At 44.2% G+C, this 21,599-nt stretch overlaps 1 protein-coding gene across 2 annotated transcripts in view; it reads right to left on the reverse strand.

Moving 5' to 3' along the window:
* SGCD (sarcoglycan delta) overlaps positions 1-16,998 on the reverse strand; it is a 313,850-nt gene extending 296,852 nt beyond the window's left edge. The window contains exon 1 of one of the 2 annotated variants that reach the window (XM_014253192.2): positions 16,969-16,998. The gene's annotated coding sequence lies outside the window, so the exon portion shown is untranslated. Of the gene's footprint in view, positions 1-11,244; positions 11,343-16,968 lie in introns of those variants that run through there. The other variant, XM_014253193.2, reaches the window with a different exon arrangement.
* Positions 16,999-21,599: the final 4,601 nt, after the last annotated feature.

A 21,599-nucleotide genomic window follows, 5' to 3' on the forward strand; every position in this document is an offset into this window, starting at 1 on the left:
GAACAAGATGACAATTTAGTGAGTAAATGCTTTGTGCTGCCATAGTGGGAAGGACTGACAGCTCCCTCAGCCCTGCACAGAAGGTCACAGGTACCCACCACAACCTGGTGCTTCAGGAGAGACCAACAGGGAGAACCAAAGAAGATCCTGGAACACCAGCCAGCCCTTCTTGAGGCAGGTATTTACAAGGGCTGTAGCTTTCTCCTGCGGCTTTTCATTACAAGACTTCATATATATATTTCAGATTCTCCTGCTGAGAATATAGATAAGCTTCTAGCATTAAATTTTCTGTAAAACAGAGTTGCAATACAAGGCTAGTGACAAATGTTGGCGTCAGAAGCCTGCAGTAATGGCATTCTGTTAGGTTTTTGTAGAGCAATGAACACAGAGAGTAAAACAAAAGTATCTTCCCAACTTGTAAATTAATTTCTGGAACCTTTAAAATGTGAAATTTAAGTTCCTTTTGTGGGCACACAGACAGCCCTATGTCTTGATAATTGTATATACAAGAAAGGCTTAAAACTGTAATACAACATTTGGTTTCAGTCAACATTAGTTCTAGTGTTTGATTTATTCCTTGCAATAAATAGATTAAAGCTTATTACCATTGATAAAGTCGATCTTGTAAACCCCAGGGTGCTGCTTTGAAAATTTTCATGGTGAAATCTGGCAGTGTCATGCAGTGTAGCGTGATAACACCGCGGTGTTCTGGCAGTGATGCCCATGCCTTGTTTCCACAATTTCTGATTCTGACCCCACAACTCTAAACAAAGCTGTAAGCTTACAATACAAAATGGGACAAAACCTCCCAAAAAACCACAATATCCACAGAATATCATGCAAAAAACATATTCCACTTCTTTCATTGTCTTCCTACAGTTGAACATTTCATGAAAATGATGAATGTTCAAAGTTCCAGACCACTGAGTTTAACTTCAATACAAGAAGAGTTGATAGAAAATATAATAAAGAATTGAACAAGTGGGATACCTGAAAAGAGTCAGATATTTTGCAGAGAGCAGTCATGCACAACAAGTCTGTTCAAATTCCCTGAAGGAGTTAACAAGCATGTGAATGAGGGGACATGGTCTGCAGGGACATGCAGGTGGCTGATGCAGTACACAGGACTTTTCCCAAACCCTTCAGCAAAGGGTCTCAAGGAATCTTAAGAAGAGCCCTAAAAAAGGTAGGCTATGGTGGGATAGAAAACAAGGGCATCCCATGGATCATCAGCTGGAAAAAAAAAAAAGGAAAATAAAGAAAATAATAAACCATTTGTCACAATGATGAGAAGCTGTTAACTCATCACCTCAGCATCTGTGCTAAGACCTGTACTGGTACAAATACCTGTTACTGCTCTAAGGAGTAGAGGAGTAACAGGGAGGCAATGAAATGCCAAACCATACTGAGAAGACAGAACAATTAGGAGTAGGCAAAATCACAACTGATGTGAAAGCTGCAGAAGAGTTTCAAGACACTGTGAATGGACAGCAAAATGACAGCATAAATTAAATGTTAATAAATGAAAAATATTGCACTGAAATAAAGGAGTATTACTATCCACACAGACTGACAGGCTCTGAATTAGCTGTTCTAATGCAGGAAAGAGATGTAGTCACTACAGACAGCTTTCTGGAAACATCAGCTCAACAGCAACCCCAAAATAATAAGCAAATAATTTTGGAACTTCTAGGGAAAGGTATCAAGGCTGAAATAGAAAATACCATGTCAGAAACTCATGATTTATCTGCATTTCAAAAATGCATCTATTTCTGCTTACGTCATCTTTAAAAGAAAACATGACGACATGCAGATGTGATGGATCAGAAAACCAAAATTATTTCTGAAAAGCTTCACTTTGCTAAGAATTCATCAGAAGTAGGAGTACATTGGGACTTTACAGCCTGAAGAAGAGCCAGCCCACCCAGGTGTGATCCATACCATGCACAGGACGCTGGGCTATGTGAGCCTTTTGGCTGACCACCTGCACTGTTCTTATTTTCTTGTGAGGTAGAACACACAGAAAGGGCAATTTCTACTTCCCTGACAAGTGTTAGTAGGATAAGCCAGAGCATGTTTAGATAAATTGTATTAACCGGGCTGCAATCTGCAAGAGACTTCTCTCATTTCTATCTGCCCTGGAAGCAAGGATATTTAATAAGACATTGACCATTCAGCTCACAATGTGCCATAAAATTTTACCTTTGGTCTTATTGGGGTAACAAATGGGAAATATCATACAAGGCTTGAAATTATGGAGTAGATTAGACTCAAACTGCCTCCTAAGTTAGAGAAGAAAAAACACCCTTCCAGAGCCATCTCCTAGCCCAAAAAGGCCAGGTTCAAGCTAGCTGAACACTGTGTTTTTTATTTCCATATGAAAAGCTGCATATTCCATATTTTTCCTTCAAAAGCTGAGGGAAAAAGTAACTTTTGTGTATAAAGACTACACATAGGGAGTACTAAGCACAGCACTGAACATCTGAAATACCAGATAACAGGCTCAGGTTGGGTTGGAGCACCTTAGGTCCATTGGACAATTTATGCTGTTGTAACAAAGATTCAGGTCCAAACTAGATGAAAAGCCAAATTCAAGCAGATCAGAAGCTTCCCATAAGTAAAGGGAAATAGAAGGGCCAAAAAAGAAGTATTTTTATCCCTGTAAGAACACCCTTGCTTAGCACAAGAAGACCAAGGGGGTTTGTGCCATTAACAATAAAACAGCTTTTTCCCGCCTGAAAATCAAATCTCCTTTTCCTGGAAAAACAATAGGCAAGGATGGAGCCAGCTTCTCTATTATTACATCAGCAACACATTCATATCTTAAGCTTATCCCTGAAAGCATAATTTCCACCCCCACCACAGCTTTCACACCATGTTCATGAGTAACCACCAATTGCCCAGGATGTAAAATCTGCAGAAACAATTTTTGACTCAGTTCTTAAATCTCCCCATAGCTCTTAATGCCTCTTCCTCTCTACGAACCAAGAATACAATAGAATGACAAAAATCCTGGCGTGCTGGACATTCTGATGCTGAGAAAATTCCTACATAGGAACTGTTAATTCACAAAATCATGTAAAAAATACTTCTGCTGTTTACAAAACCTCCAGGTTTGTATTATCTTTCAAAAGATTCAACTATTCCCACAAACACCAGTCTCACAGGCATTATCCCCCATTCAACCTTTCAGTGAAGGCAGCTCATAAGAGTGTTGTTGAAAATAAGAACAATAGAGAAGTTTAAATGCACCATTTTTCTCTATCTGACACAACTATAATAACTATAATATCCTCCATGTCAGTAATAAGATGGCTGTTAAACATGATACTTAAAATCATTCACCTCTGACTTCACAAAGCTTTCAGGAAATACCTGTTTCCAGAAAAGTTCATTACTGTAACACTCAGGAACCAGTGTGTAGCTGTTTTCCTCTAAACCAATAAAATATCCACCTTTAAGATTATTTTCAAATAGTGAAATTAGACATGAAATGGTGTATAACACCAGCCTGCACAAGGGTCACATCTGCCAGATCCACCAGCCTGGGCAGAGGAATTTAGAAATATCTGTTGCTCAGCAGGCAGAAATCCACTGCTGAAGTCAGGCTGAAAAAAGGGAAACAAAGAAAAAAGGGGAAAAAAAGAAAAACACCTAACAGATTTAGTTTTCAGACAATTCAACCAACACTTCAAACCTTTTATTCACACCTTCAAAAGCCATCATCTGTAGGTAATTAATTACTGCATGCCTGACTTCACTCTCAGTATTTTCACTGGCACCAGTGGCAGTGAGATTGGCCTATTCCCTATTAGCTAACTCAAACCAGTAACTGGATCTTGAATATCTAGTTCAAATCTAATATCTCCTTTTAAGTATCCATTTCTGTCACAGCATAAAATAATCAACCTATCAAAGCACTGCAGTTTCATCATTACCCCCCCAAAATTAATGTTTCAGTAGGTACAATGCATGCCTTTTGCAGCACACTGGTAAGCAGGAACAGATCAAAGTGGATTTCCCAGTGCCCATACTGAAACAGTAATACAGCTAATGATTTCCTGAAAACCACTGGTGTGAGCTCTGTGAAAAAACTGAAAAATAATTCAGCTCTTCAGGAGCAATGTGTAAGCAGAAAACTGAGCTGTGCCCTGTGAGGGCTATGATTCTTCTGTGGTCTCACTGAAAAAAAAATAGTCAGGTTAAGTAAGGTAAATTCTTGCTTTAAAGTTTGTTTTGGCTTCACTTCTTCAAGGAATCATGTATACTAAAAAATAAAATTTTAAAGTTGCAGTATCTGTGAACTTGATGATGTAAAGCTGCTAAAATTCAGGGTTACTGTTTTACCTGAGCATGACAGTAACAACAGTGAATTTTATCCTCTTTCAGACAGATAGTACAAGGCAGAAAAATCCACTTACATCCCATTCATAGCCATAAAATAAGTTGCAAGAGGAGCAAGGCTGCCCATGCTGACACCCAAAAAAACGTTTATGCTTTCTGCATAAACTATTTTGTACTTCAAATACAAACAGAGACATTAGCAGGTTATTTTGTAAGTCATGGAAAGGCTCTCGTACCCCAAGCCATTGCTATTCATTTTGTACATGAACAACTCTCCCTTCAGCTGAAGCTTTACTGCCTGGCTCCACTATCAGATGTCACACTTGGCAAATGCCTAAAAGTCAGAATAAAAGCTGGGGCGTTGCTGCAAAGCACGCTTTTGAAAGACTTCAAAAAGTTACTGGAGCAAGACAAACTGCACAAGATTCTTCCAGAGGAAGCCAGGCCAGCAGCCCAACAGCTCAGAGAGGCTCCTGGTTAATTAGCTGTTTGCTATGTAGAAAAGAGGCTGCAGGAAGTGCCCAGTGCTCCATCCTCATTTGTGCTTCTCTCTGATCCCTACAGCATCAACTCAGTCCCGAGCGAAGCAGAGCTCATTATGCAGCAGAGACAAACTCTCCTGAGGAGAGAGGTGTTTCCTGGGCTGTTAAACAGCATCAGTTCCACCTGCTCACCCCTCTGCTTGCCCTGAGCAGAGCACAAAAAGCCAACACAGGTAGGGCCTGGCACAGCTTGGCTGGAATCAGGGATGGATCACAGACCCTTCTTCATAACTGGTTTGGAAGGAAGAACATCAAAACTAAACCCAGAGCTGGCCTTGGTTTGATTTCCAGCACAGAGGATGGGAAAGCCTTCATCAGCTGGTGCTCCCTGGGTGAGCAGCACCTCTCAACAATGCTCCTTTTGCTTTCCTAACAGCACATTCCACATTTGCCTGTTAGGCACATTTCCCCATCTAAAAGAGTTAAGACCCTTATCCTCACCCTCTGTGCACTCTTGGCTCATGCTTTAAGAGAACACATTTCTTTAGGAAGTGCCCAGTGCAGTCAGGTCATGCCCTTTGATCATGCAGGGGAAAGTTTGGAGCCTGCTCCACTTCAGCTGCCTCTACCAGGGCCAAGAGCTTAATCTGCTCCACCTCCTCAACCCCTCAGTAAATGGCACCTCATTAATTTCAGCACTGGAGGAACACTAACACTCTGCTCTGAAGAGCACAGCCCCAAAGCCGACCACATCACCCTCGACACGGAACGAGCCAGGTTACCACAACACTGATTTGTTCAATCAAATTGCAGAAATTTCCCATTGGCTTTTTCCCTTTCATGCTTAGCATCCTGCTTTTATCTGGCAGCGTTTTAACAGCTGTTTTCTTATCACATTAAACTGACATCTCTGACAAAAAACAAATGTCTAATTCTCCTGGATTTCCTCGCAGTATGCTACAGGGGAGCAAATCTCTCCTGAGCAATGCTGTCTATTAGCCTGAGCACAGGCTTTATTCTTTAAACAAGTATCTTTCCCATCCTCAAAAAACCTCAAACAACCAAAAAAAACCCCACAACTTTGTGACAATCTTCTGTTCAGACTTCATCCCCCCCAAAAATAGCAGACCAGCCCTCCAGCCAGTGGCAGCACTGGCATAGTGCCTAGGAAAGTAATGGAGCTGCACTGATTTACAACAGTTAAAAATCTGACCTGGAGATGAGTCACAGGCTTTACTTGCTGCTTGAATTGCAACTAATTCAAAGGGTTTGGTTTTGTTTATCTCTGAATGTGTTGTAAAGCTTCAGTCACTAAAGGTCAATTCCAACATTTCTTCATAAGTATTTTGGAAAGCTCCTGAATATTTAGGAAATGCTTGGATGTATGAGATTTTTTCAAGCACGCTGCTTCTTTGATTTGGACTCATCTTTTCTATCACAGTCACCCACTCTGCCGTCTGAAATAGTCCATTGACCTACACATTGAGGCAGCTGCTTTTGATAAAGAGGTGAAAAATCACAGCTTAACTCTGAGCCTCAAAACAAGAGGGGAAAAAACCCAAAACATCAAGCAGGGAGGGAGGCTTTGGGACTCTCCTCCCTGCTGTCTGTCAGAGAAATGTGGCTCTGGCTGTTCCTTGGTGCCTTCAGCTTTATGGTCTCTTCTCCCTCTGCTGAGCAATCCAAGCACTACAGAGAGTGACAGAGCTGCCTGCAGCAAGAGGTTCTTCAGTCGTGTCAGGATTACACAGGAATGAACTTTATTTCTCAGGCTAACAGCAGAGGAACGTAAGGAACGGGCAGAGAGATGTGCTCAGCTTCCTGCTCCCTCCTTTCCCACAGAGATGTGCATTGAGCCGGGCTGGGGCTGCCAACACCACAGCTCAACTCTGGGTCTGCTGCAATGGAGAAACCAGAACCTCAGCTGGTGCCCAGCCAGGGAAACCCCTGGAGAAGGCAGGAAGCTTTTGAATGAAAGCGTTTCCCCTTGCTGCTGCATTGCCAAAGAAGAAATGAGACTGTCTAACTGCTCACATGGCTTCCACGCAATGCACAGGTGAAGCCACTACAGCAGCACTTCGTCTGCTGGGGCGGTCACAGCAAATCTTGGCTCATCCCAACAGTGGGCAACACTTCCCTGGACGTCATCCCAGCACTGCTCTTCTGCATTCATGGTAACTCTCCAGCACCCAACCTGACAAACCCTAAGGGACCAAGAGGGAAAATAACAGGTGCATCACCATAAGCCAATGCTACCAAGCTTGCCACTTTGCAATGCATTAGATTCAGGGAGCTTTCTGTGCAGCACCACAATCTTAAAAGTATCATTAATTGAAAAAATAAAAATAACAGAGATCCAATATCCATACCAGATTCTAGGGTAAAACTGAGTGGCAATCCGGTGATTTCACAATGTTTTCACCTCCATGAGGAGCCACTATCCTTCCCTGATAAGCAGAAGGACAGATAATCACTCTAGGGATCCATCTTTACTGAAAAATAAAAATCCCCTATTTCTCAAAGACAAAAAAAGAGAAACAACCCAATACCAAATCCCTTTTCACTAGCTCTATCCAAATTCAACAGAACAGCAGCTAAAAATGTGTCAGAAATCAAGGTGTGATTGAAGAAAAGAAAGAAGAAAAGGCTTAACACCAGAATGGCAAGATTTCAAGCATAACCCATTGCCTGGTAATGTCAATGGGATCCTTTTGAACCGTTTCCAAACAAGTCAGGTACAGCTCACCTGACCTGACTTGTTACTGAGAGCAGCTGATGGAGGCAGAGAGGAAGAGGGCAAAGAATTCACAGGGAAAACACACAGATACAGGAGTCATACCAGCCCTTGTTCAGTGGGTGGGGGGAAAAGCATACTTTTGTTTCTTTTAAACATTTCCCCCCAAAAGGGATAAAATAGCAGCCTTCCCATAGGATCCATATTAAACCCAGGCAGAGGGAGAATGTAAAGAGCATCTAAAACCTAAGATTTTTCAAGGTTATCTAAGCAGATATTGCAAAGTTCGAAGTGTTTAGTAACCCACTGCCCTGAAAAAAGTTAGTATGTTTTCAAACTAATCCAGGCATATTCAGCAGAAATCTGTTATTAAAATCAATGAGAGACAAGATGTTAGCTGTGTGTTGTGCTGGAAAAGCTGCAGATGAAATGCAGAAAGCTCCTATGCTTTCACTCCACATCCAACAATACAAACACTTTCAGTTACCTCATAAATCAAAGTTTGTCATTAAGCTCCACCTACAGTGCTATCTTACCCAAACCTCTGGAAAAGCATCAAGGTACCTGTTAATTTATTTATTTTTTTTTTACAATCACTCAGGAAACATTTCACAGGTGAAAGAACCGTGGGCTGGTGCAAATCCTCTGTGACTGTTGTGGGGCCAACAGGATCGAGGCATCTGCTGGCGGCCAGAGACAAATGGACCCAGAGTGACAATGTTTACACTTTCTTTTACACTGAGACACTTTCCACTCCAAGCACAACTAAGTGACTTGATGTAAACTGGTAACAGAGCCTGGGATTCACATAAATGAAATAAAAGCAGGAGCAGACAATGAAGAAAGTTAATTTTTCACCCAGAGAACTGCAGTGTTAGAAGATTGCCCTGGAGGGTTTAATCAATGAAAGTGAATCTTGTATATTTTCTCCAGTATTCCCAAAATAAGTCAATAAGATGCCAGCACTCTCTCAGTATAGAGTGACCATTTTCCAGTAAGCTTGAGTTAAAGTCTTTATCAAAAGAACTAAAGAAATGCATTATGATTTCAGATAAAAATAGTAAGCAAGGAAACAGAAAGAGCAGGATAACCTTACAAGGCACAATATGCTTTCAGAAAAACTTTTTTACTTCTTTTATTCCTAAGGATGATTAAAAGCAAATGAAAACTACTCTAAACCAGACATTGCTGGTGCACAAAAATTCCTGCAGCTATCCTGGCCTTTAGGAACAGCGAAACATCTGAAAAATGCACACCACCATCAGGCACTATCTAAAGGCATTTCCAGATCCAGAACCACCCCTCCCGTGAGGAAAACACACCTACTTGTCCATCTGCTTCATCACAAAACCTCCCCATACATTCAAGCAACTTCTAATAACCCATCACCCAAAGGATCTCTGCAAGAGTGCTGGGTCCACACCACCCAAAATAAGCAGCAGCTGACCACATTACATAAGACACCCTATGTAATTATAAATACCTGAGTAAGTGTCCCTGCCTGTCTGCAGGGCTGCACACCAGCTCTCTCTCTGTCAATGACCTGTAGGCAGGGAGCTTTCTCAAGTCCTAAATCCATTTACAATCCCACCTTCCTGGGGAAAGCCTGGATAATCTGTTTCTCTGAGCATTAAAGAAAAAAGAAAACAAAACAAATAAAAAAAACCCACCTCCGTAATTTCCCCTTTGTAATACTCAGTTTACATGCACAAACGAGAAGAGCTGTCACTTGCTCAGTTTTAAAAGCTTTAAGCAAAATTAGCTATTCTAAGCTACCTGCAAAGCAAAGAGGTGCAATGAAAAACATCAGGGGCATACTATCCATGACTCTTCAAAGTGTTGGAAGTTTCCAGAAGGCACAAAAAGGATACAGACAACATCCTCAGTGCATTCCAACACAAGAATTTCAAGGAGCGAAGACAAGAGTAATTTTTCTGTGGCAAGAAGATTATTGCAACAGTCGTACCTAGGCTAATCAAAGGCTTTGGAAGCGAGGCTCACCCTCTGTACTGCTGAGAGGTGATGCTCTGAAAACAGCTTTTACTACAAGGAATCTTGTCAGCCTTGTTTCAGAATAATGACCCTTATTTTTCCATCTATCAGTTTAATTTCTTCCTCAAACTGGCATTCAAAAATATAGCTCTTCCTTGGGGGAGGAACAAAACAAAAACATAGCTTGAAATACAGGAATGGATTCTCAACAGATATACATCAACATGAGGAGTCAATAAAATTATGTTAATTTATGCCAAACAAAACCTAAGCAAGATTTCTCTCGTTCGAGATGAGGCTGGGACGATTACGGTCATTTACGGCAGATGCTAATCCTCATCACACAGGGCACAAGAGCTCGTTCCCATGCCTATGGAATGCCACCGAGCAAACACATCTGTTAGCAGGAGGAGGACTCAGCTCAGCACACTGATGTAGCAACGTCACTGGCTGACCTATTCTGCCCAGCACACAATGGAGAGTTGTTCATTTTTCTTTTCAATGAAACGCTATGCAAGTGTTGATTTAATGGTTCATTCATCAACTCCTCTGAATATTAAGCAATTCATTTTGACTTAATTTGAACGATTCAATTTCACCCATCCTTTCTCCCCTTGAAAAATGTGAATTACTGCCCAGGGAGAAGCTGCTTTAAAAGTTGACTTAAGAGGAAGCACTTAGATCCATGGGCTTTATACTCTTTCATAGTCTGATAAATATTTATATCAGACTTTTTTCTTTTCCTGTTACATATTATACCTGAAATTTACAAATGCTAAAGCAAAGACGCTCCAACAAACATCCTCAATACTGCAGACCAAAAGACATCTTCTAGATTAGCTACTCCCTAAGAAGACCACCAGAAAACAAAGTGCCTCGTCCATAACCAACAACCCCACAAAATTCTGCAACGCCCGGGGAAAGAAGCCTCTCGTTGAAAATCCCTTACTTTTCTTTTAAAGTTTGCATTACCGGATACATTTTCCCAACAGGGGCAAAGCACCGATTCAATTGCAGGAGCTCCGGTCTCACCTGTAAGCAGCACCTCGCACCTCCGAGTCCGCATCCCGGGGGTCGCCCAGCGCTCAGCCCCGCGGCTCCGGGGCGGCTCCCGGGCCCCGGCCGGGCTGCAGGAAACCCTCCCGGCACCAGAGCACCCGCGGCCACCGCACCTGTTGGTCCGCAATCCCCACCGCATCCCCCGCGGCTCCACCGCTCTCCCCGGTTCCTGCCCGCTTTCACCTGCTGCTCGCAGGTGCCCGAGCCCCTAGCGCAGCCCCCGCCACACGCCCGCTGTTAACCCAGCCCGAGGGGCACTCCCGCAGCCCCTTCCCACGGGAGCCTCGCCTCCCCCAAACACTCAGCATCCCCCGCAAAGCTCGGCCGAGCCTTCCAGAGGGCCGGGCAGCGTCCGCCCGCTGCCAAGAGACACTTTTCCCTCCGGGAATGGCAACACGGAGCCACCGCGCCGCGAGGGAGGGAGGGATGCGAAGGAACGATGTGAAGGAGGGATGCGAAGAAGCGGTGCGAAGGAGGGATGCGAAGGAGGGATGCGCGGGGGGCACCGCGACCGCGACTCGCCGGGGCGCGGGGAGCACCCCAAGGGCCGCGTCCCCCCGCGAAGGGCAGCGCCGGCCGGAGCCCGAAACTCCGCCAAGTGGGAGCGCGGGGCCGGCCCGTGGCGGCACTCACCGGGGCGGGGGAGGGCTCGGCCCCTCAGGAGATCATGCCGGCGGAGCGCGGGGCCGGCGGCGGAGCGGCTGCTCCGGCAGCGGGGGGGCGGCGCGGCTCCAGCCGCGGCGCAGCAGCCGCGCCGCCCCCCACACGCGGCCGCGGCGGCCCGGCCCGCGGGGGGCGCGGAGAGGCGGGCCCGGGCCCTGCGCCCGCCCCGGCCCGGCCCGGCCCGGCCCGGCCCGCCCGCGGCACCGCCACCGCCGCCTCCGACCTGGCTTCTTTTCCTTCGTACCTGTCTCCCCCTTTATGCCTTTTTCTTTCGCCCCACTTTTCTTCTTTTTCTCCCTCTTCACCCCGCTGGTCTTCCCGTTCCTCATTTCTACCCTTCTCGCCGTTCCCTTCCATTTTCCCATCGCTCTTTTCCCTGCTCCCTTTCCCTTTTTCCTGCCCCATTTCCCTCTTTCCTGCCCCCATTCTCTTCCTCCTGCCCCCATCCCCTTTTTCAACCACTTCCCCCATTTCCCCCTGCATTTCTTAGAATCACAGAGTCGTTCAGGTGTGCAAAGACCCTTACATCAAGACTATCAAATCCAATCCCCAGCGCTGCCAAGCCCACGGCTAAGCCGTGTCCCGGAGTACCACATTTGCACATCACTTAAATACCTCCAGAGATGCTGCCCCCACCACTTCCCCGGGCAATCTGTTCCAGTGCTTGACAATCCTTTCTGTGAAGAATTTTTTTTCTTATATCCTATCAAACCTGCCCTGTCACAAGTTGAGGCTCTTTCCTCTTACTGCTTGTTCCTTGGGAGAGGAGGCAAAGCCCCACCTGTCTACAGCCTCCTTTCAGGTAGTTGTAGAAATTGATAACATCCCTTGTAAGCCTCCTTTTCTCCAGGCTTAACATTCCCAGCTCCTCATAAGACTTGTGCTCTAGAGTCTTCACCAGCTTCACTGCCCTACTGTGGACACTGCTTTCTCCATCCCTCCTTTTTTAAATTATTTACCTCCTTCTCCTTTTCTTTTTTTTTTTTCCCATCCCTCTCCCTACCAAAGCCTTTTTAGCAAAGCAGACTGTGCCCAGCAGCCCAGTGGCAGCAGGGGCTCGGACACCCAGTGGTACAAAGGCTCCAGCAGCAACACAGCTCGTTTTCCCTTGGAGTTCCATGTGTTGGAGAGGGAATCAGTGGAAGTGTTTTTTTTGTACTCTAAAAAGTTGGTTGTTTTGCAACCATATGCAAATGCTTTGGTTCTAGCAGATGGCAGTGAGCACTTTCCTTCCATGTTTTATTCTGGAGCTCAGTACCAAGGTAGAAAGAGTTTGCAATAAGCTCAGTAGCTACTGACTAGTGGTTGCTAGGACAGGTTAACTTGTGTTTAAGGAGGATTTTCCATCACTTGTCCACTTGTTGCTCTTCCCTCTAAGGGCCTGGGACCCTCCCTTCCCTTAAAATTCCAGTGAAGTGCCAGGTTTGGTTCACTGAAGGTCTGTAAAATCATTTCCCAGCTAAAGAACAGGAGATACACCATATAACCCTACACCAGAGCCTCTACATGTGCACTCCTTCCACCTGTTGTACTTTATCTGCAAAATGTATATGCAAAAAACAATTTTCATCTTCTCTCCAGATTAAAAAAAAAAAAAAATTCTGAAGACATACTGACAGACCAAAAGAAAAAAAAAAGCACATCAGCAAAACTGGCATATATCAAGCACTGTAAATTTTATCAAGTTAGTTTATCAAGCAACAAATTTGACTTGTGGGTCTTCATTTTATTTTCTGTTATTCTTTTAATTTTAGTACTTCCCTTTTTTAGTACTTCATAACTGGTGTTGTCTTTTGCTTGCAACTGATTTGCAAGTGGATTCAGTTGGCCAGCAATGGCAGGGAATACTAATTCCATTTAATTACTGAGAAAAAAGCAATAAAAAAAATATGTTTCCCTAAGGCCTCAGCCCACAGTGATGAAAAATCCAGACTAACAAACATATTTTGTTAAAATCAGTCTTATGTGTCCTATCTTATCCCACAGAAAGATAAAAGTAGGAAAACAGTCCACAAGGCAAACTGAAATAGAAATGATGGACCCTTCCCAGCTCTGGTAGTTTTATCCCAAATATATCCCCAAGCTGGGGAGAGAGTGACAGTGTGTACCCCAGGAGTGGGCAAGCCCTAATCACGTTTCAGATGTGCCACATACAGCCATAGCTAAAATTATTTAAAGTTATGGGGTCAGTGACAGCAGCAGCTGCTGCACCTGACCTCAAGGGAATCACAGTCATGGATTAAGGCAAACTCTTGTCCTTCCACTTCTCACTGGGCCTTACTGGGATATGAGTGGTTCTTGGAGCTGCTGCAAAGGGTTCCCAGTGCTGAGCTGACCACTGGCGGGAGTGGGCTGCAGGGCCAGAGGGAAATGCAGCACAAGGCAAAGATAAAATAAATGTTCCTCTTAGAGATTAGTCTACTTATTTTCCCTGCCTTTAAAAAGGAACAGCTGCTACTCAGGTTTGCCAGCACCCAGAACTCAAAAACCGTGAGTGAGAGACTCAGAAATAGGATGATTGTAAAATAGTCTGATGTCGAGGGGGAGAAAAAAAAAAGCCTCTTTTCATTTGGCCTGTGATTGCTAAGTCTGCAGAGATCCTTTTTTTCAAGCCTTTTCCTTGGTCCTTGAGGAGCAGAGATCCACTCTTTTTTTCCCCCCCCTTTTTTAAATGAATGCTGGGATTCTAACATAATCAACTAATTCCAGGAGCTGAGGCTTCAAGATAAAAAGAAAAGTATACCATGTCACAAAGCTCACAATGCAATCTCATTGCATTGGCTTTGGCAGCGGTTCACTTGGCTCTGGAAATAATAAAGTGGGAGACTGAAATGACAAACAAACCAGAGATCCAAACCCAAGTACCACCAGGGAATGCTAAGCAGATGGCCAGAGAAAGACCAGCCCAAGGAATTGCTCCAGTCTTTGCAGGAGGATTACTGACAGCATCCACCGTGGTGGCCTCCTTCCTATGAGCTCCCCTGGCATAGTTTGCATCTTGATGTCCTTGTAAAGAATTAAGAGGAATAAACAAACTAGAAAGACCTCTCAAATGCAAATCATCTGTGCACCCTCTCACAGCAAATAGATCCAAGGGCATTGGAGAACCCATGGAAGGGTCAGAACCAACACAACATTTCTGTGGCATTTTGGGCCTACCTTGTTTGAGTTGTTGAATTATCACCAAGATATCACTGGATATCTCAATAGGAAATATAAATAGGAGCTCAATAGGAAAAGTTTTTCAGCAAGCACCTGGAGCTAAATCCTATCCACCATTTTTGTGGGTATTGCCCCATTACCTGAAACAAGCAGGATTTAATCATTTGGGTGTGACAGTGAATTACAGCCCCTCCTGCAGGAATAGTGTGTGCTTTCAGGAAGGATGCTTTCAGCATGCTCCTATTGAAATGTCTGCTCTGTTTCAATATGCCATAATATTATTTTGTCAAGAGAATTTATTTAAAAGAAGCTGCAAAATTAAGTCTGTGCTAAATAGTAGCTGGCACAATGGAAATGAAATTTTGGGATGCCCCATAAGTATGAAAGTTTGAGCATATGAAATCTCATGTAGCAGTTCATTTTCAGAAAGAGAAAAAAAAGGCCTAAATTATATTATCTTCTGTCATATCCAGTTTTCTCAGCAGAGAAAACCACATGAACATCAACTGTGGCCATTTGAACCAAGCAATGTGGTAAAAAGCCCTGTAGAGCTCCATCAAGACCCATCCCTTCTGCTTATCCTCATCAATACATTGGTTTACTGGAAAAGAAAACAGTTCTTGTGCAAAGGTCTCAGACTGCCAGCCCCAGCAGACTCTCTGTGCTGCCAAGTAGGATTTGTTTTTAGTCTATGTCCATTCTCAGCACTTAGCCCAGCTGACCTGTCCTCTCGTGCTTCTCAGCTGCTTTCTTCAATTTTCTTACCAGTCTAAAAATGCAATGTTCAACACTGACTAAACCCTACGTGCTCTCCTCACAGGGGTCAGGAGTTTGAACTTTGGACTCAATAGGAAAAGTTTTTCAACACTTGGAGCTAAACCCTACCCACCATATTTGTGGGTGTTGCCCCATTACCTGCCAGTTTGAAATAAGCAGGATTTAATCATTTGGGGATGACAGTGAATTACAGCCCCTGGTGCAGGAACAGAGCACTCCCACCCCGCTCTCCCAGCCCGTCTGCTCACAGGCTGGTGCATCACTGGAGCACAGCCAGGCAGCCATGGAAATGCACTGAGTGAATTAGGTCTTCCTTCCCTATCAGCTAATAAAGATAATTACAAAGGCCAGCATATATTCATTTGGGTTCTGTCCTTTTCCCACTCAAATTAATGTTGGTTTTGCCATTGATGCTGATTTCAGGAGAAGCTGGCCCAACATCAGGGAGCTAAAATTAGATTGCTTCTGCCATCTTCCCCATAGCAGCCAAGGGAGCTGCTGGTCTAGCCAGGAATCAGCACTAACTCAAGGAACAGCCAGGTATCCTGGGAATGACTGATGGGCTCCAACACCCACTGCAGGAGCTCAGGCAGTGAGACCCCACCATGGTCCAAGTGCCACCTCCACCCCACAACACCACAGCCAGGCCCCCGGCCATGCTCACCCCTCTGGCACTCATTTGCCAACACCAGCACTAAATGAGGGCAGAGAAGGAGACACACAGAGAAAATCCTTATCCCCTGGGGGCTCGAAGTCAGGGCATGGCAGCTCTTGGTGAGGATGCCCACCCAAGCTCACACCTGTGTGTGACACAGCGCTGTCCTCAGACACTCCCTGCTCAGGGCTGTCAGGTTTTTATCCCCTCTCCACAACACCAAAGTTGCTTGTTTTCAATATTGGTGATGCCACTCGAAAAAGTCAGGGGAAATCCATCACAGCCCGAGAGGTTATTCTGGTGTAACGAGCAGCCCTTGTACCTCATTTTTCAGCAGCACAACTCAGCCCTTACAACTCCATTTCTGTGCTGCACAGAGGCAGCTGCTCAAAGGAAAACTCAGGGGGCTTTTCTGCAGCCCAGCAGCTCAGGATCTCTGTGCATAGGTGCAGATGTGGATATGCACATGTAAATATAATATACATACAGTTATCCTCCATAGTTTCCCTCTGAAAAGCGGTATTTTCCTTTTGGCCAGTTGTCTACCCACAATGTGCCTGAGCGTAGAAGGCACACAGACATTTAGCAGCAAGGCTGAAAAAAGGAAAAACCTCCTCAGCCACCCTCCCATGGAGCACAGGCAGCACCCTGATTTGCACACGCCTTGGAAATACAAACAGCTCCTCTCTTCTCAAATTCTGCCACTACAATAACTTTGCAGACAACTTTGCTTACTGGACTTGTTTCATGGTGGGAGTAACTACCAGCAATAGCTCTCCTGCTCCTCGGAGCAGAGTCACATGCTGGGATTGCTCATATGCCATTCAGATTCTCTAACAACTGAGAGAAAGAGAAAAAGGGAGGGGGGAAAAGGCAACTATTTCTAACAGAGACACATTCCCCTGTTGCCTCTGCCTCGACTGCAAATGCTCTTACACTGATTTCTAACTGGTCAATCCCCTCCCTGTTTCTATAAACACAGAAGACGACTGTTTATAACTCTCAACTCCCTGCCAACGCAAGCTTGACACGGGAGGAAAGAAAGAGAAAAATAAAAAAATAAGGAATGGCAGATTAAACAGATCAACTCTGATTCTTACCTTCAGAAGCAGACTTCGTTCAAAGCCCGCAAATACTTTTACTTTGCTGTAAGTCTGAGCTATTTTTAGGTTCCCTCTAGGATGCCATATAGGGAGAGCAGCCCCCTCCCTATCATTACTAATCTGCTGAACATAACAGCAGGACACCTGCTGCTGGTGAGTCATGTTTTGTGTGCAGCTAATGGTATGTATATATATATATAGGCAACATATAAAGACAATTGCTTATTTCCCTACCTACCCCATGTGTTGTTTGTTGCTCTAAGCAAATCAAATCACTGCAATGAAAACAGTGCAAAGAAGACAAATCCACAGGAAAATTCATGTTCAGTTTCAAACCAGGAGCTGTACAAGTGCACAGCAGAATGATGCTTGTTTGTATTTGTGGTGTGTATACCTGTGTGTGTACATGTCTATGCACTTTTGCACGTGCACAGAGTGATTGTGCTTTTAGAAGCTCCTGCTCTGGTACATGCAAACCAGTGTTTCCACTGAAAACAGGAATGGAAATTCAATTATTCAAATTCTAAAACTCTGTCCCCAACCTGTCTTCCCTTACTTTCTCACAGCAAGAGAGAATGAGCATGGAAAAGGGGCATATATAGGGAAAACTCAGGTTAATGACCTCCAGCATGGAGAAACCTACCACTTGTTCTCTATATAAGCTTTCAGATAGGAGACAGAAGTAGCTTTGTGGTGTAAAGTGGCTGTTAAACATCAGCTCTGTTCCTCTTTGTTTCACAGCCTTAACTTGCAGTGGCAAACAGATCTCTAGGACAGTCCCTGCTCTGTGCCAGGAGCTTGATTTAGTCCTGGTCCTCCAGCCATGCATTTCACTGTTACGGGCTTCACATCTAAACTTTTGAGAGCTGGAGTAAAGTGCTGATAGGTTTGGCTTTGTGGTCTCTGGAAGATCTCTCTCTTATTCCTTCCTCCCCTCTCCTATATTATTATTATTACTATTATTTTCAAAATGTGAACTTTTTGTTGTTCCTCTCTTTGGAGAAAGCACTGTCCTAATCTGCCTTGGGCAATACTTCCATTTGTGGTGGATACACACCAGTCCTAACCTCAACTCACCCTACTGTCCTTAAATTCTACAGCATTGTCCCTCTTATTAAAGACAGTGCTAAATGCTAAAATGACAATGCTAAAATGGCCACTGACCAGGAGAAATAGAGTGGACACTTATAGAAGTTGTTGCAATATCTCACAATAACTTGAATAATTAAATAAGTCACATGCAGAATCAGCACAAAGCATTGCAAGCCATACCCTGACGGATACAACCACATAATCTTCCCTCCCAAAGTATCCAATTAAAAACTTCCTGTAGGTTTATAAAGCCAACATATTGAGCATACTGCAGGAGAATGGTTTTTAAAATACATATAGAGAAGATACCTCTGTTCCCAGGGAACTCTGTGGATTTTCAGACACATTTCTTTAGGACCTTGCTTCCCTCTGCTCCTTCTCCTGTTGAACTGGGATGGTAGAAACTAAAAAAACTCTCCCAGTCTGCCAAGTTACCCTTCTCCAAGAGAGGATGGACTAGGCAGCAGCAAATGGCCAAATTTTACTTTTTTGAGCATTGTAGGAACATGTGCTGCATAAAATCTCTCAAAAGAGGAATGAAGATACTAAAACATTGCATTTATATATGTTTTAGGCTCTCTAAACAGAGTTCAGAAATAGCTTTCAAGCCCACTAATTTAAAATAACCCCTGTCAGATCAACATCCTATCACTTAAAAATGACCATCAATCAAATCCTGAATGTTTGGGGAAAGACAACATGCCCCAAATATCAATCCTGAGTTGATATTTGTTTGTCCACCAAATAAAGTTATAAAGAAAGCAAGCCACGGGTCCTTTCCTTTCTGTACCCAGATGCTTCTCTGGGTTCTGCTGTGGCAGAAGCAGCAGGCTCTCAGGCAGACAGACCTGCAGCATTCCCATTTTCCTCGGGAGTGTGCCCATGACCCACGAGCTCTGCGATCCTCTATCCTCCCCTAGTGCCCAGAGCACGCTGAGGGTATTGAACCAGCTGAGCCTTCGGCTGCTGCATCCCAGCACCGGCAGCAGATCTGGCTTTGTGCTTCTGGCTTTGTCCTCTTTGCTGCCAAAAACCAAGCAAACCCCCCCTTCTCACTCGCCTTCATCTCAGGAAGACAGAAGTAACCAGCTGCAGTGGGGAGAGTGAGGCTGAGCTCTCCCCTGCCATTTCTCTGACAACAGCCTGAGCGTGCCAGCCTCATATCAACTAACACAGCACCTTTATCCCTCTGCTAAACAAAAATGTAGAAGCATAAGGGGGGGAAAAAAATAAATCCCAAACCCCTCGGCACGTCTGCCTTGAATCCCAATTGGAAAAGAGTTGTTTGCCTTAATTCTAAATGTATTTAGAATGTGGAGCATATATTTCCAAAGGATGTTTTGTATTTACAGCATGTCTGTCTGGTTATACTGCTGCAATGTAATTGTTCTCCTGCTGAGAATTATAGCAGGGAAGTTACTCTGGGTACAATTACAGCTCTTTATAGTTCTGCTTTGGAATTTAGAGGCTTCTGTGCACCACTCCCCCACTCAGAGGCACTGGCCTTGGAGCGCCTGGTGACACTGCCAGCGACGTGACATGGGATGCACATGGGGTTTAGTTGCTAGAAATGGGTAAGTCACTGCAAGAATGGAACAATGGAAATCTGTAACAAGTCCCCTATGCTGAGGCTGGAGCTGGGTCAATCTAAAACAAAACTTTTCTCAGTCTCTGCCTGGGGAAGAGAAAGGGCAGCAATTCCTGCCTGGCAGGGATTTGGGAGTGAGAGCACTGCAGAATTTGTATCCAAAAGTTTGTTGGGCTGTTTACTTTTGGTTGTTTTTTTGTTGTTGTTGGGGTTGTTTTTGTTTGAGGTTTTTTGTTTGGTTGGGTTTTTTTTTCACAGAAAGCATTATGTTCAGGATGGGTAACAGCTGAAGAGCAGGGAGACATTCACTCCTGAGAACAGGCACAGCACAAGGTCAGTTTTAATATCAGACACAGAGCATTGCAGCATGGGTAAGATACAGACACAGCTGGCACAACTCTGCTGAGTTCATCCGCTGCTTTCTGATGGGAAACGCTTCTTGACACATTTCATAACTGCAGTTGTTCCTTTTGCCTCCAAATCTTTAAGGCTTGATGCTGGAATCAGGTTTGCACCATAATTCTCTTCCTTCTATCAAACCAGTGCCTGTTGCTGTGGATCCTTCTGAGCAGAGAGCAGAGCCCCAGCCATGCTGGAACCACCCAAGACAGCCTCGATATTAGCCCAACACAAAGCATGTGGATGGCAGTGGAGCAGTTCCAGCACCTGAGGAACCCTGGCAAGCCTCTGCAGGGCAGGGCAGAGCACTCTGGGGCAGCCCTGTTGCTCTCCTGCCCAGATGGTGCAGCTGCAGGAACAAATGTCCTCCTTTGAGGAGCAGCACCGTGTGTTTTGGAACAAAATGTCAATGAGCTTTCCAGATTAAAACATTAAAAATGTATGAACAACAACTGTCACACACAAGGAAGCTAATAACAGTGGGAGAGCTTTTCCTTTTGAGATCGGGTCAGGCTGTTTTTAATATCACTGTGTTCATCCCCAGTTAGTGTCAACAAGTTGAACACCAGGAAGACTCATTAGATCCTCCTTTGACCTTGTAACAGACCAGTGTATTTTACTCAGCTATTTCTAATCCAACAGAACTGTAAGTCCCAAACAAGTCAATAGAGGAGAACGGCAGCAAGTCTTACTAAGGAGCCATCAAAAAGCAAAGAATTCTCTTATTTTGTTCTCCTGATTATGTGCTCTAATGACTAAAATAACTTCTCAGTTAAAATAAAACATACCCCAAAAAATCCTCACCAAGCCCACAACTTATTTAATAATATCTGTTTCAGCTTTCAGATATGGGCTCTTCTTTTATTTTTCTCTCCTTTTTGGACAGTTATTTTCTTCCCAGAACAGACTCATGCACAAGAGAAAAAGATCACCTCAGACCATTTTTTGGTCTATGAAACACACTGAACCTTTCAGGCTTCCTATTGTAAAACATTTCCTCATATCCTCAAATAATTTTAGCCTTTCTTTCCTACCCGCTTTCCAACTTTTTCATATCCTTACAAAGTTTTGACTCAATTTTGTGCAATTTTGCTACTTGAGACCTGGTTTTAGCGGCACTGCAATAAAAGTAAAATCACCTCTTTCCCTGTTATTCAGTACTCCCTTGTTTATATATTTAAAGGCCGCATAAATTCCCTTTGTCAGGCCATCGCAGCAGGATCGATGTGCAGAGGCTTCTTGGATCACTGCTCCCTTCATCCCATGAGCGCTCCCTGTGCTCCAGCCTGCAGGGCTGTGCCCTTGCACACACCAACATGAGCCTGATGCATTCCCCATCCCCTTTACCAAGTTCACCTTCCCCAGTGCCAGCTTCCTTTCCTCTTCACTGCCTGCCATCCTCTAGCTCTTAGTGCTTAGCAAAAATATTTCATCATTTTTGCTGTAGACCACTGATACAAACAACAGAGAGCTTTGTTACTTAACCCTAATGTGCCCCAGAAACCACAGGTCCATTTAGTCCTGATTCTTCATCGACAGCTACTCTTTG

This window comes from Pseudopodoces humilis, chromosome 17, assembly GCF_049639895.1.
Source record: "Pseudopodoces humilis isolate 2021_Gansu_Grassland_sample_001 chromosome 17, ASM4963989v1, whole genome shotgun sequence".
NCBI lineage: Eukaryota > Metazoa > Chordata > Aves > Passeriformes > Paridae > Pseudopodoces > Pseudopodoces humilis.